The sequence below is a fragment of the Notechis scutatus genome, chromosome 1 (assembly GCF_049901735.1).
Source record: "Notechis scutatus isolate UNSWTSFEM ecotype Mainland chromosome 1, rNotScu1.2, whole genome shotgun sequence".
NCBI classification, from domain to species: Eukaryota; Metazoa; Chordata; class Lepidosauria; order Squamata; family Elapidae; genus Notechis; species Notechis scutatus.
In genome coordinates, this window is record NC_142009.1 from 339953696 (window position 1) to 339968256 (window position 14561).

The following is a 14561-nucleotide window of genomic DNA, read 5'->3' on the forward strand; positions in this document are numbered from 1 at the left end:
CACCACTGCAACTACCTCATTACAGACTTGATTGATTATAATACCTAGATACCTGTATCCTTCTAATGATTCATACATCTGCAATACTTCAGAACATCATTCCAAATGTTCATGATTCCAGCAAAGTATGTAATGGGGGGAAGGACAACTTCACAGATGCAGGCTTTGCCTCCTCTCACAGAGAAATGCATCAGCATACAGTGGCGGGATTCAAATTTTTTTACTACTGGGTCTGTGAGTGTAGCTTGGGGACGTGGCATGGGAAGGTTACTGTAAAATCTCCAATCATAGGTGTTATTTGCTGGTTCTCTGAACTACTCAAAATTTCTGCTACCAGTTCTTCAGAACCTGCTGAATATCACCTCTGCAACCATACCATGAACATAATGCAGAAAAGTCAGTGAAGGCACATATAATGAGAACCAAGCTGATCTTCCTTTCAATGTGCCTATGCAGGATAGATAGCACTGAAATCTGAAATGGACTATTAACACTCCAGTGCATAACCTCCAAGGAAATGATGACTGCATATACTATATTCCACAATACAGATAATCTTCATTTAATCATCACAGTTGTGACCAGCAATCGGTCATTATGTAAAGAGCTTACTAAGTGGATCCCTTTCAGTCAGGTTATGGGACAGAAATAGCATTGGTTGCATTTGCTGATAATCTCTGGCAAGAGTGGGATGGGGGACATGCCCCCATCCTCTATCTCCTTGATCTCTCAGCAGCCTTTGATATCATCCATCATGGTACCCTTTTGGGCTGGCTGCAGGACTGAGCTTGAGACTGGACAGTCCAGTTTTGGCTCCTTTCACCAAGCCGGTCCCAATCAATGTCAATAGGAAGTGAGAGGGCCAGCCCATAGCTGCTCCTCTGTGGTGTGCCACAGGGCTTGGTTGTCAGCATTCCAATGAAACTCCCCATTTCATTCAGCTCTCAGAAACAAAGTTCATCCAAGTAAAAAATTTATCGAAGAAGTCATATTGGCACATCTGGGAAAACCCGAATCTGGGAGTTCCGGGTTTTCTCTTCCTAATTGAAAATCAAAAGCCCATCCCCTGCACTCACCAGTCCATCACATGGTCCAATCCACCACCATCCCAACTGCAGATATTCCTCCAGATACTCCCCCCCAGGTGCAAGGTAAATTGTCTTTGACTCTATGAGAAGAATGTTGTTGTGTCTAATCTTCTACCTCTTTATGAAATCCCCCCTCCCAAATTCCCAGGCACTAATTGTGGCAGCCTCGAAGCTTCTAACTAAAATATGGCTTCCAAGGCTGACATCGGTACTCTCTCCACTCCTTGAAGATATGTAAATGTCTATTGAGATTCTTAGTTATTCCAAGTCATGGTTATTCCCAAAGGTGCTTTTCTGAAAGGTAACTTGATTTTCTTTGTATTTTCCTTGAAGACATTTTGCTTCTCAACCAAGAAGCTTCCTCAGTTTTGACTAAATGGTGTGGGGAGTGGGGGCAGGGGAGATGGAAAGATGTATATTCCTTGCAGTTATTGTAGACATCAAAGGAACAGAGCTACATTGGAATTGGAAGGAGTTCGGTTACATCTCGTCCAATTCACAGATTTTACACATCCAAAAAAGTTACCCAAAGCTCACAAAATAGCTTCAAAGTAGATTTATTACTTAGAATGGCTGCTACCAAGTTTCCTCCTTTTTTTGTTTACAAATCTAATAGCATTTTCCCATGAAGGTAGCTTTTTATGTACTGTTTCTCTTGTTTTATCTTATGAAGTATTAAAAGTTCCTCAGGTTTGTGACAGTCCCTAAATGTGATTGGTAGACAGACAGCCTTCTTCCCACTGCTCTTCACAACCACTTCTCCCACTTCTCTGTAGCAATTGGTACAATGGTATTTGTTTTCTACATTAAAATTTCCAAAGTGGTTCTATAAAACCTGTAAACTATTGCAGCCCATTATGAGATTATTGGACTAAGATGCACAGCTATTGCTTTCAGTGAGACAAACCTCATGTCTTCCAACCAAATGAAATATACCAATATTTCTGTTGAAGCAGCCTCATGTCATGCTGGGCCATGAATTTTTAAAAAGTCATGATTGTAGGAGCACTGCTGTATACTTTTTTAATTCAAAAAGAAACAATGCTGTGGCTTTGAGCATCTGGTATTCTCCTTATAGAAGAGGCAAGAACAAGTTAGCAAGAATCTAACAAATGCAGCCTCCTCCATTTTAGAACAGAACATAGATGGAGAAGTGGAATGTAATACCCAACTTTGAATTGTGGACCCAAAGGTGCTTTTTCAAGAGGCAACTGGACTTTCTGGTTTTTCTTTAAAGACATTTTGCTTCTCATCCAAAAAGCTTCTTCAGCTCTGAATTGAGATATATATATATATCTTCTATACAAGGAAAACATGTATAGGAAGGCCTAAAGATTACCATTTCGGAAATGTTTTGTATATACCTTCTTCTTTCCTTCCACTCATCTCATATACATCCTGCAGCCCCATTGATTCCTTCACCAGCTGACAGCTGTGAGTGATGCAACTTCCTGCTCTAGCTCACTGGAGTCTTTGCCAGCTCATTACCCCATGCTTCTCAGTGGCATTTAACCTCTTTCCTTCTGGTTCCAAAGCATTGCTCCCTATAAAAAGTAACACCTCCCTCCACCCCCGAATAGTTTGCTACTGGGGTCTTCAAAAGGAATTGCCATTTTGTAAGCAAATCAAATGAATTGGTTGCCTAGACTTGCAGTCCAGAATCTAGAGACTACCAGCTATGTCTGCAGGATCCTATTGGTTTCAGCAAAAGATTGAAAGCAGGATTGTGGCATCAGTTGCACCCCACCCTTTGGGGACCTGTGTGGACTTGCATTGTGACATTGTTCTGCTGCTTTTGACAGTCTGGCCCCCTCTTACCTTCTCCTCTGCGGATGCTGCAAAGGCCTACTACCAAGGCAGAAGAGAAATCTCAAACTCATCCGCAGATCTTGAGCCATAACATCCAATAATTTTAAACTAAGCCTATCTGGGAGCCTTGATACATTTTGAAGTTGCCCACAGAAACCCAGGAAGAGGCGTTTCTTTTGGAATATTGTTGAATTATTATATACATTATTTTTATCTATCATTTGTCCAGTAAGACTTCTCCAAAAAAATCGCAACATGTAATAAGCCATGCCTATCAAAAAGCTTCAGAATCAAGCCCAACGTTGAGAAACAGCAATTTTAAAATGTTTAAGTAAAAATGTTTTCATATGGTGTCTAAAAGCTACTATAGACATGTTTGGCACATTGTCTTAACAAGAGTATTGGAGAAGCTGGGACCCACCACTGAAAAAGCCCTCTGCTTGGCCCTGACAAGTACATTTTCTAAAGAAAATAACCCTTAGAGTCGAACTTCAGTAGAAGTATTTAAGTCACTGGACAGCTTGCCTTAAAGAAAAGGACTCCTTTTGCTCTCAAGTTATAAGGAGTCTTCAAAGGGAAATACCACCCTCCTGTACTGGAGCCAGAAATGAATTAGCAATCAAAGCTGTTTTGTTGTTAAGGCTGAAGTAATGTAGATCAATCAAATGACAGCAGTTTAACGTCTACTATATAGCACAGCTGAAGCTTTTCTCATTGCTGAATCTCCATGCCAGAAATAGTTTCAGCATCACATTTTTGCCCACAATGCAGTTATCAAATATGCAGAGTGTTCCCCCTTTCTCCACTAGAACAATGATTTGATCCGATGATTATTTTTATCCTGCCTTTTCTCCAAGAAGCCTGGTTCACCTCCTAAGTTTTATCTTTACAAGAAGGCGTAAAAGAAGGTGGGCTATGTTCACCAAAATGTATTGCGGCTTCTATAGAATAATAGAGTTGGAAGGGATCTTGGAGGTCTTCTAGTCCAACCCCTGTTCAAGCAGGAACTATACCATTTCAGACAAGTGACTGTCCAGATTCTTTTTAAAAGGCCCCAGTGATGAAACATCTACAAATTCTGAAGGCAAGCCATTCCTCTGGTTAAATGTTCTCACTGTCAGGAAATTTCTCCTTATTTCTAGATTGCTTCTTCTCCTTGATTAGTTCCCATCCATTGTTCCTTGTCTTGCCTTCTGGTACTTTGCAGAATAGGTTGACCCCCTCTTCTTTGTGGTAGCCCCTCAAATATTAGAACATTGCTGTCACATTGCACCTAGTCTTTCTTTTCTCTAGACTAGACATAGCCAATTCCTGCAACTGTTCTTCATATGTTTTAGTCTCCAGGATGTTACTCATCATCATTGCTCTTCTCTGCATTCTTTCCAAAGCTGCAACATCTTTTTTATAATGTGGTGACCAAAACTGGATGTAGTATTCCAGGTGTGGTCTAACTAAGATTTTATAAAGTGGTGCTAATACTTCATGTGATCTTGACTCTGTCCCTCCTTCTTTACCTGGCACATAATCTTAATGCTATCCCAGGGTTGATGCAACCAAGGACTGCATTGGCTTTTTTTTTTGGCAGCTGCAGCATACTGCTGGCTCATATTTAAATGATTGTCCACTGGGACTCCAAGATCCCTCTCGCAGTTACTGCTTTTGAGCCAGATTTTACCTAATATGTACTTGTACATTTGGTTTTTCCTGCCTAAGTGTAAATCCTTACTTTTCTCAACTTTTGGTTCTTCTGAAAGAATCTTTATCCAAGGCCTTCTCTCTGTGCCTAGCCTGTCTTTCCTCTGCCCTAGAAGGTCTTTTAGGGGCTAGGGCCTTGGCTCTAATTCTAGCTGCTGCCTCTAAACCAGCAGACCTGGGCTTAGGTGATCCTCTTGCAGCTCTCTCTCTACTCTGCTGAGGACCTGACAATTCCTGATCAGCTCCCCTGGCCGCCATTTTGAGCCCGCCAAAAATAACTGTCACTGACAGAGAGAGAAGGAGAATTTAAAAAAAAAAAAAAAAAATTAGCCCAAGGCTGGCTGCTCTGGCTAAAGCAGCTGTCCACCACTTCAGGAGGCAAGTGCGACCAAGAAGTGGTGAGTTCAGCACAGCTCCGCAATTTTAGATTAAAGGTCAGAGGAAAAAAGGTTGAGTCTTTAAAATTGCCACAAGCCCTGACGGATCAGCGACTTGCAAGCCGACGTGCTGGCTGTACCGTAATTAACTCCGCCCATCGCTGCTATGGACCACTCCTCAAAAAGTCTTGAGCGAAAGATGGATCACATTTCTCCCCTGAGAAACATGATCCCATGTGATTTATTAGATGAAAGCCACAGACCAGAAGGACTCTGCAATAATTCAAAAGCAATAGCTTCCAGCTCAGCTAATCCAGCTCCTACACTGATTCTGCTCTCTGTAACATTAAGTATCACCAACCCATATTCTAAGGTGTACAAAAAGGTTCTTCAGCAGATAAAGGAATTGGCTTTTTTCACCTGGGAATTGCAGAAACTACCACTTGGAAATGGCAGTATCCAATCTGTTGGACTATTTTCCGGTGATAAAGATCTTTTATAGGCGCCCTAATGATCGTGTTAAGAGGAACCAGTCAATTAGTGCTGCTGACAGAGCTTTATCGTACTTTCTTGCTGAATCTTCTCTTGAGTAAATAACCATTGACTCAACTTAGACAAGGGCTAAATGCTTTGCTAAGTGAGATTGCATAAGGATGGTCAAGCCATGCCAGGAAAATGTCTACCTTGGCTCCCTGCTCTCCCATTTCACCCTTAGTCAGCAAAAAATATATACAGGCATAAACAAACACAGACTGCAGCGGCTGGAACCACAGATCCAAACAGAAGGATGCCCAGAATTTTTATCTTCTAAAAATTGTAGGTCTAGGCACATCTGCAGGTGGAAGGAAAAAATACACCACTGAGATACGTTTTCATTGCAGCCCTCTCATCCACAGGCTAAGTTGGTGGGCCTATGAACACACAAACATACATCATGTATATTTCATATAAAGACTTGCAACAGAATATTCTCTGTGTGTATTGACAGTGTACATATCAGAAATTCGCAGCCAGCTACCAGGATGCCTGGTTAGAGATTGTTGTGCTGCTTAAAAGTGAAACAAAACAAGACAAACTGCAAGGAGGATTTGAGCAGGTAAATAAATTCAAGGATATGATTCAACAATCTCGTTTTCAAAGGCTGACTGTAAAAAATTAATTATGAGATTTGTGTATAGTTGATCATTCCATTTTAACATTATTACCTCAAGATTAATCAGCAAAGCTTAAGAGTCTTTTTAAACACTGACTGAGAAGCCAATTTCAAATTAAGCATGACATTTCAGAGGCAAGAGGACAGAATTGTTGACTGTTAAAATCCAATCAAATGCCACTTGAGCTTGATATAAAAGATCAACTTACTGAAAATTAAAATGGCTAGGCGCACCTACTAAACATAATTACATGACTTAAGGAGCCAATAATGTAAGAGTAACCCTGCTGAACTGAACTGAATGCAGATGAGTGGAGGATGTGTATGAAAGGTTCTACTTAGCTAAAAGTATATACTAACAGAATCCATACATTGCACCAAGCTACAGTGTGGTTTGTTCATTTTACAGGCTTGTTCATTTTGCATAGGGTTGTCATACTTGGCTTTCAAGATCCCCATATAGAACATACAGAATGGTCAACCATTCAAAGTGACGATGAACTTCCCCGAGGTATTTACAATCTGGTTTTGGAGTTCTGACAACTGTCTCACCCCCGTGTCATGTGGCATTTATGGCCATTTGCAACATCCCGCAGTTACGTGAACATATTTACAACATTTGTTGCCAGAAACTGATGTTTACTTCCCATTGTACAATGGGTTCACTTAATGTCCATTGCATTCATGTAATGACCACCACAAAAAAAATTCAGTCAGAGTTATGTCGTGACCCATTTAACCTGCACACTTACAACCCAAACTGTGCACTCAATTATGATTGTAAGTCAAGGACTATCTTATGTATAAACAAATATTATATAAACAAATATTATAATATTATAAAGAGGAAAATCCACCAAAAGCCTATCTAGATATTAGTGTTTCATCTTGCAGAAATTCCTTTGAATAAATAAGGGAGCTCTCTTTTCACATTCCACTTACCTCAAAAACCTCATTGCCATTACATGTAATGATGAGGTTATCCTTTCAGTTGTGTATGACAGTTGGGTTGTACATAAATTATAACTAATTCAAAGGAGAACAAATCAATAAGGGCTATCAGAAAATGAAAGTGGAGCATGGAGAGGAAAAAGAGACAATTCTTTATACAAGGACTGGCTGCTAGGCATCCTTTTCAACTTTTTTTGTTCACCCTATTTACAATATATCTTCTAATTTCCTCTGACAGCTTATCCCATTTCACACATATTCTTACAGATAGGAAATTTGGCCAGTATGTAATACTGATCCTTTCCTTTAATTTAAGCTAAACTTGCTGTGCCTCAATGTTAACACGAAAACAATGAGTCTCTAGAGACTTCTCTTTTGGAGGAAAGTTAACTCCTTCCTCTTCTATAAATTTTCCCTGTCTTTCGAATGCCAAACCATTTCTTATCTCACTTGCTCTTCTCTGAAATTACCAGATTATTTTGGTTCCTTTGCCAGATTGTTGTAACAGAAAGTAGATGTGGCAAAATTTAGCTTCAGCAAAGCCTAACTGGCAAGGAAAGGGACAGACCTGTAATAAGGGAAGGGGGATATGCTGTGTTTAAAAGAAGGATTTTGTTGTGAGGTAGTTAATGGTAGTTTTGAATCACCTTTCCAGTTAAAAACCTCAGACAATAATACACTTACACAATCTGGTGCCTCTATCATGAGCAAATGCCAGGTCGTTCCACAGAATATCAGTAGGATATGTGTGCAAAACATGAAGGTTATTATGCACCAAGTGCATATTTAACCATATATTTTGGCCCTATAACCAAATATAGGTAATCCTTGACTTACAACCACATCTGAGCTCAAAATGTCTGTAGTTAAGCAAAACAGTTGTTAAGTGAGTTTTGCCCCATTTTACAAGTTTTCTTGCCACAGGTTTTCTTGCCACAATGAATCTGGCTTCCCCATTGATTTTGCTTGTCAAAAGGTCAGAACGACCTTGGGACATTGCAGCCATCCTTAAATACTTGCCAAGCTCCCAAATTTTGATCACGTGACCATTGGGACGCTACAGCAACGGCCATGTGAAAAACAATCATAAGTCACTTTTTTTCAGTGCCATTGTAACTTCAGTCCCTAAATGAGTGGTTGTAAGTTGAGGAGTAATTGAATCACACTTCACATGAAAACTATCGTAGCTGGGCTACAAAACTTAACCTGATCGTTACATGGGAACAAAGAGAGTCAGAAAGCCAGCCTTTTACTGCCTCCTAGTCATGCCTTGGATTACTGAAGCCTTAGTGTAACTTCCTATCCTTGTGATTTTCTTGGTTAAAAATAAAAAAAGGGAGAGATGGGTTCATTATTGTCTTCTTAGTGTAGTATGAAGCCTTTACCATTGTCACCAAGGAGACCAGCCTCGTGTAGAAACTCTATCTATGGGGTCATTAGGAGTAAAAAAATTTTTAAAAAAACTTTGATGGCACATAATCAATCATTCTAACTGCCAGCCTGACTCAATCTGCTTTTATTCAGAGGACTATGGAGATAACCTTGAGGAATAGAATGCCAAAAGCATTAAATAAACAACAGCTCAATCCTGGGAAAGGAGAACTTACTCGAGAAAGAAACTCAACGTAACTCCGCCCTGATTCTGTTTTACATAATGCAGGAAATTTCTCCTTAGTTCCAGGTTTCTTCTCTCCTTGATTAGTTTCCATCCATTGTTTCTTGTCCCCCCTTTTGTGTCTGAGAACTTTAATTTTAATGCATTAGGAGAGGGTGGGTTGGGGAAGATCGACATCCTCTGACTAGCTAGTGTTTTCACATGAGTGTAAAACCTGTGTCTCCTGCTGAACTACAAGTGGTGGGATTCAAATTTTTTTTTACTACCAGTTCTGTGGGCGTGGCATGACTTGATGGGCGTGGCTTGGTGGGCGTGGCAGGGGAAGGATACTGCAACATCCCATTCCCTCGCCACCCCATTAACCTGCTTTCCAGCTCCGTTCTCCTGTGCAGGGCAACAAAAGAAGACCCGGCTGATCAGCTGGGACTCAGGAAGCAGAGAATAGATGGGGCGGGGCCAATCAGAGATGGTATTTGACGGTTCTCCGAACTACTCAAAATTTCCACTACTGGTTCTCCAGAACTGGTCCGAATCTGCTGAGCCCCACCTCTGGACCCTACCCAACAGCCCCATCATCACCCCCACCAACACAGCACCTTCCTCTTTGCTCTAGGAGGTGAGGGCAGGGGTTCCCAGCTTGACAGCCTGCCAATTCTTTGAGCTGAAAAACCCCCTGAAAAATTGCATGAAAGCCTAGAGATCTCCATTTGCTAGAAAGCAGGAACCACTCCCACCAGTGCCCATCTGTGATAAATACCTGATTACCTCTGTACATAGTGTTTGCCTTACTTACTTACTTTTTACATTTAAAAAACATGTAACTTAAACAGAAAAAGCTGAAAAAATAAGAAAATCGGGGGGGACGGACTACAAAATAAAATGTTGTACAAAGTAAATGTGCAAAATAAAATGTACCAAAAAACGTACAAATTTTTTTAAAAAAAAAATTCACAAAGTAAAAAAACATTTAAGAATAAACAAAATATTGAAAGAAGAAAAAAAGAAATGCACTTCTTACAAGCGATAATAGATTGGAACAAATATGTTCACATGAAAATCAATCATTTTAACAATTAACATTAGAATCAGAACAGAGGTTGACGAAAACTGGCAAAACAATAAAGAGTTAACAAGAATTTGTAAATATTTCGAGGCACTTGCTCCTCATAGCTAATCAGACGAAATCTAAAGTTTTAAAAACTTAAATTGAAAGAAACACCAATGTCTGAGCAGGCAGAAAGCTATGCGTAAAATTATGGAAACAATTTCCAAATAGTTAGTTTTCCTTGAGTTTTGTAGTATATTAGAGCTCTAAAAAGCAAGTTTCTTGTTCAAAAGTAGCACTTTCTTAGTTACATGCACTCTCTCTCTCCCCCCCTTCTCTTTCCCTCCCTCTCTTTCTCATCTGTGTTTGATCCTGCATCTGTACATAATAATAGGTTTTGTAACCAATATCTTGTGTTGTTAAGGTTCCAAGATCAACATACCATCAGCTATTTTTTTTCAAGCAACGCCTAGTTTATAGCACTTCATAAAACTGCCAGCCTTCACCTTTGATTGTCAGGTTAACCTGGACTTCGCACAAGGCCATAATATTTCAATAATCTTATCAGGTTTGCTTAAAAAAACTTTCCAACTGCAATAAGTAATACTTTACTCTCCTGGTTTAGCTACAGCAAAAGCCAGGAACGGGTGGGGGGTGGGGGAAGGATGTCATTATTTAGTTTGCAAGAAGTTACTTGTGCAGCTTACATTACAGATAGTCCTCAACTTAAAACCGTTCATTTAGTGACAATGGCACTGAAAAAAGTTACTTATATCCATTTTTCACACAACAGTTACAGTATTCCCATGGTCATGTGATCAAAATTTGGCCGCTTGGCAACTGGCTCGTATTTATGACGGTTGCAGTGCCTTAGGGTCTTGGGATCACCTTTTGCGACCTTCTGACAAGCAAAGTCAATGGGGAAGTCAGATTCACTTAACAGCCATGTTACCAATTTAACAAATGCAATGATTCACTTAACAGCTGTGGCAAGAAAAGTCATAAAATGGGGCAAAATTCACTGAACATGTAGACATGTCTTTTGCTTAATAAGAGACATTTTGGTTGTAAGTCAAGGACTACCTGTATAGCATGCAGCAGCTTACAGAGTAGAAATTATTTTAGGTCTATTTTTCTCTTGTTGTGGACCCTCCAGCTTCAGACATCTATGGTATGTTTCAAGTCCTCGTGGAAGGATGGATGTCTTGCATCCATGAGATTACACAGAGAATAATATCTAATTATCAAAATGTACCAGATCTTGGCTGCAAAGTCATAAAGTGGGGCAAAATTCACTGAACATGTAGACATGTCTTTTGCTTAATAAGAGACATGTCTTTTGCTTAATAAGAGACATGTCTTTTGCTTAATAAGAGACATTTTGGTTGTAAGTCAAGGACTACCTGTATAGCATGCAGCAGCTTACAGAGTAGAAATTATTTTAGGTTTATTTTTCTCTTGTTGTGGACCCTCCAGCTTCAGACATCTATGGTATGTTTCAAGTCCTCGTGGAAGGATGGATGTCTTGCATCCATGAGATTACACAGAGAATAATATCTAATTATCAAAATGTACCAGATCTTGGCTGCAAAAGTCCAAATGGCCATTAGGTGGCATCAAAGTTTTATTTATTTATCTTTCTGTTATAATATATTAGCCAGCCATCTTACCACAGAGTAAAACCTGGGCAGCAGGATACACAGAAAACATTAATAAATTATTGTCCAGATTTTTGCAGTTTAGAACCAGTAGCTCTATCTTTAAGTCTGAATTAGAGGAAGGAAGGACAACAGCTCACTGAACAGGAAAAGAGAGATGGAGAAGGAATTCAGGCAGACCTCGACTTACAACTGTTCATTTAATGACCATTCCAAGTTACAACGGCACTGAAAAAAGTGACTTGTGAACTTTTTTCATACTTACAATTGTTACAACATCCCTGTGGTCACGTGATCAAAATTCAGATTGATTTCTATTAATGACCGTTGCAGTGCCTTGGGGTCATGTGATCTCCTTTTGTGACCTTCTGACAGGCAAAGTCAATGGAGAAACCAACTTCACTTAACCACCGGGTTACTAACTTATCAACTAAGTGCAGTGATTCACTTGTCAACTGTGGCAAGAAAGGTTGTAAAATGGGGTAAAATTCACTTAACAGATGTTTCATTTAGCAATAGAAATTTTGGGCTCAGTTGTGGTTGTAAGTTGAGGACTACCTTGGCTTCTCTTCTTGAGAGCCACTGTAAGAGGGATGCCATTCCCACAGAAACAAAGAAGGGCTTCATGCTTACTTTTGGAGAAAGTATGTATGCAGAGTGCAAATAATTAGTCTTCTTAAATCTGATTGATGATAAAGGGAATGAAGAAGTCAAAGTTCTCCAGTACAGGCAAATCTCAATCATGATCTTATACCCTTATGATTAAAGGACTCTTTAGGCTAAACATTACAGATTGAAGCCATTAAAATAGTTAATTATTGTTGGATTTGCTAAATTAGGCAATACACACCAGGTAATACAAAGGCCTACAGGCAGTAAACTTCAGGAAGACACTTTATTGTTCTACTTCTGGGCAGGAGAAAGATGAATGATCTGGAGTGGACAGAAATGGCAAGATCATTTCCCTGGTCATTTACCTGAAAGAAGCAGAAATAACAGCCCTTTTTTCTCTCAGATGTAAGGAAGTAATGGGTGCTCGTATGCTAGTTTCCCTTTGTTTGGGGCTCACCTTGTCTATTGGCATAACATCCTTATCACAAAACTAAACTAGCAGTAATCCTTGATTTTCTTACTTTCAGTTCCTCCAAGAAAAAAAAAATTAAATTGACTGAAGGAAAAGCATACACATAAACTTGTATTAAGAATATACTGCAGCCTCAGGATCAAGGAAAGGAGAGGAGAGAAAGGGGAAAAGGGAGAAAGGGGAAAAAAGGAAATAATTTTCCACATTGGAATTTCTCACCTACAGATGATCATAGAGAAGGCACTGCTTCATTTATATTAGATTCTAATATTCACTGCAGCTATTGAAAACACATTCTGAAAATATTAATTCCAAAATAGTATGATTTGTGTATTTATGAACAAAAACAGTCATCACAGAACAATGATTTTAACTAGTTCAACCCCTTAACCCCAAATAAATAATTTGTTGAATATGAATAAAAAGGCTATATTGGTAGGCAAGCATACCTCTACTAGCATTATTCACTTCTACTATCTGTATGTTGTTTCTCAGCAGGGAACTCCCCTCCAAGCTTCTGGTTCAGCATTTTAATAACCAGAGTTCTGACGGTTTAGCAACTTGGCTAATCCATCGCAAGATTTCAATCATATATCTCAGAAAATTGCTTCCAACCATGCACTGAAAGAATACAGGCATATTGCGTATGCAACCTCTCACCTCCTCTGAGGAAAATGATGTTTTTGGATGAGTTGTGGGAGGGAGGTTGTTGATGCTGCTGCCCACAGACTTCAGACTTTTCCTCTGCCTGCGTAGCCCACATTCACATGTTTCTTTTGCCACCAACTTATGGCTAACCACACTGGGTTCTTTAAAACCACACATAGACATGTCCTGATGTCCAAATCATCTTTTTTCTCATCTAGAGGCTTCTTCCTTCTAAATGGCCCTCTGCATATTATTCAATTGTTGGGAAACCATGTCATGTAACTGTAACTTGTTCAGCTAAGAAATCATTGTCCTAAAAAGTTACTTCAGTAAGAAAGAGAAATGTTCCCACCCCTTTCTTCTGCATTGCCAACTGATCAGAACCTGTGCCTATGTATTTAACACTGAAACCAGAATCGTAGTGCCACCACTGCACAATTGATTTCCACACCTCCCTGGTAAGAAATTAGGCACAATCAAACTCCAGAGGCAGATTGCTTTCTCCTCGTGCTTTCTTTTTTAATTAGCATGTCCTTGACTATATATAAATAGCACACACACACACACAAACACACACACACTTGCCTCTCTATTTATGCTTTTTTGGCGTCACCTCAGGAAGTATTAAGGAGGGAGGGAGAGAAAGAATAAGCTTTTAACTCTTCCTCACAAAATCAGAAACTAGACAAACTTTACACAAGGATTTCCTTCAGACAAAAGCCGTCTCCTTTACAGGGAGAGGATTATTATTATTTTTTGTAATAATGCAGAGAGGATGTCTGACCAGAAAACCAACAACAACATTTCAAGGATGTAGATTTCCTATGGTGACAGAGGTTTTAAAAAAAGAGGGGAGGGGGAGTGTTTTGGGCCTGACTGTGAAAAAAAACCTGATCTAACTCCAAAGGGACTAACTTGGAAGAAAAGACTCCTCAGAAGCAAAGGAGCTCTAGTTTGTAAAAAGAATTCCAAGGCAGGTACAGACTCACCCTGATAAGGAAGGAGATTCCTGTATCTCAGAGATTCTTCACTGTCCCGGCCTGGATGGAAGGCAAGAGAAATGACTCCAGTTCAGCAGGAGCTGTCCATAGTTTGTGACTTCTGAACCGTCATCTTGCTAACAGGGCTCTCTCTGCCACACCTACTTCCTTTTTGCATTGCCAGCCATCCCTGCCCTTCTCCTCCTCTAAGAGCAAAAAGCTGCAAAGTCAACAAGATTAATCATTACTTCCTCGTAAAAGTGATCATCAGTATGATAGGTGGATGTATGTACCTGAAGTTTATATAGTGCAAGGATCTTAAAGAGGCTTTTTTAATTATTAAATTTATTTATTCAACATTTCAACATTTAAAAAAAATCAATTTCCACTTTTTACAATGATTCCATAATGGTGTTAATACTAATTAATAAAGTCTAAAATTATATCAATTACTTCTC

At 39.5% G+C, this 14561-nt stretch overlaps 1 protein-coding gene across 1 annotated transcript in view; it reads right to left on the reverse strand.

Moving 5' to 3' along the window:
* The window catches only part of LOC113427800 (unconventional myosin-Ia), a 61017-nt gene extending 46699 nt beyond the window's left edge, over positions 1-14318 (reverse strand). The window contains exon 1 of the mRNA XM_087952188.1: positions 14113-14318. The gene's annotated coding sequence lies outside the window, so the exon portion shown is untranslated. The remainder of the gene's footprint in view (positions 1-14112) is intronic.
* Positions 14319-14561: the final 243 nt, after the last annotated feature.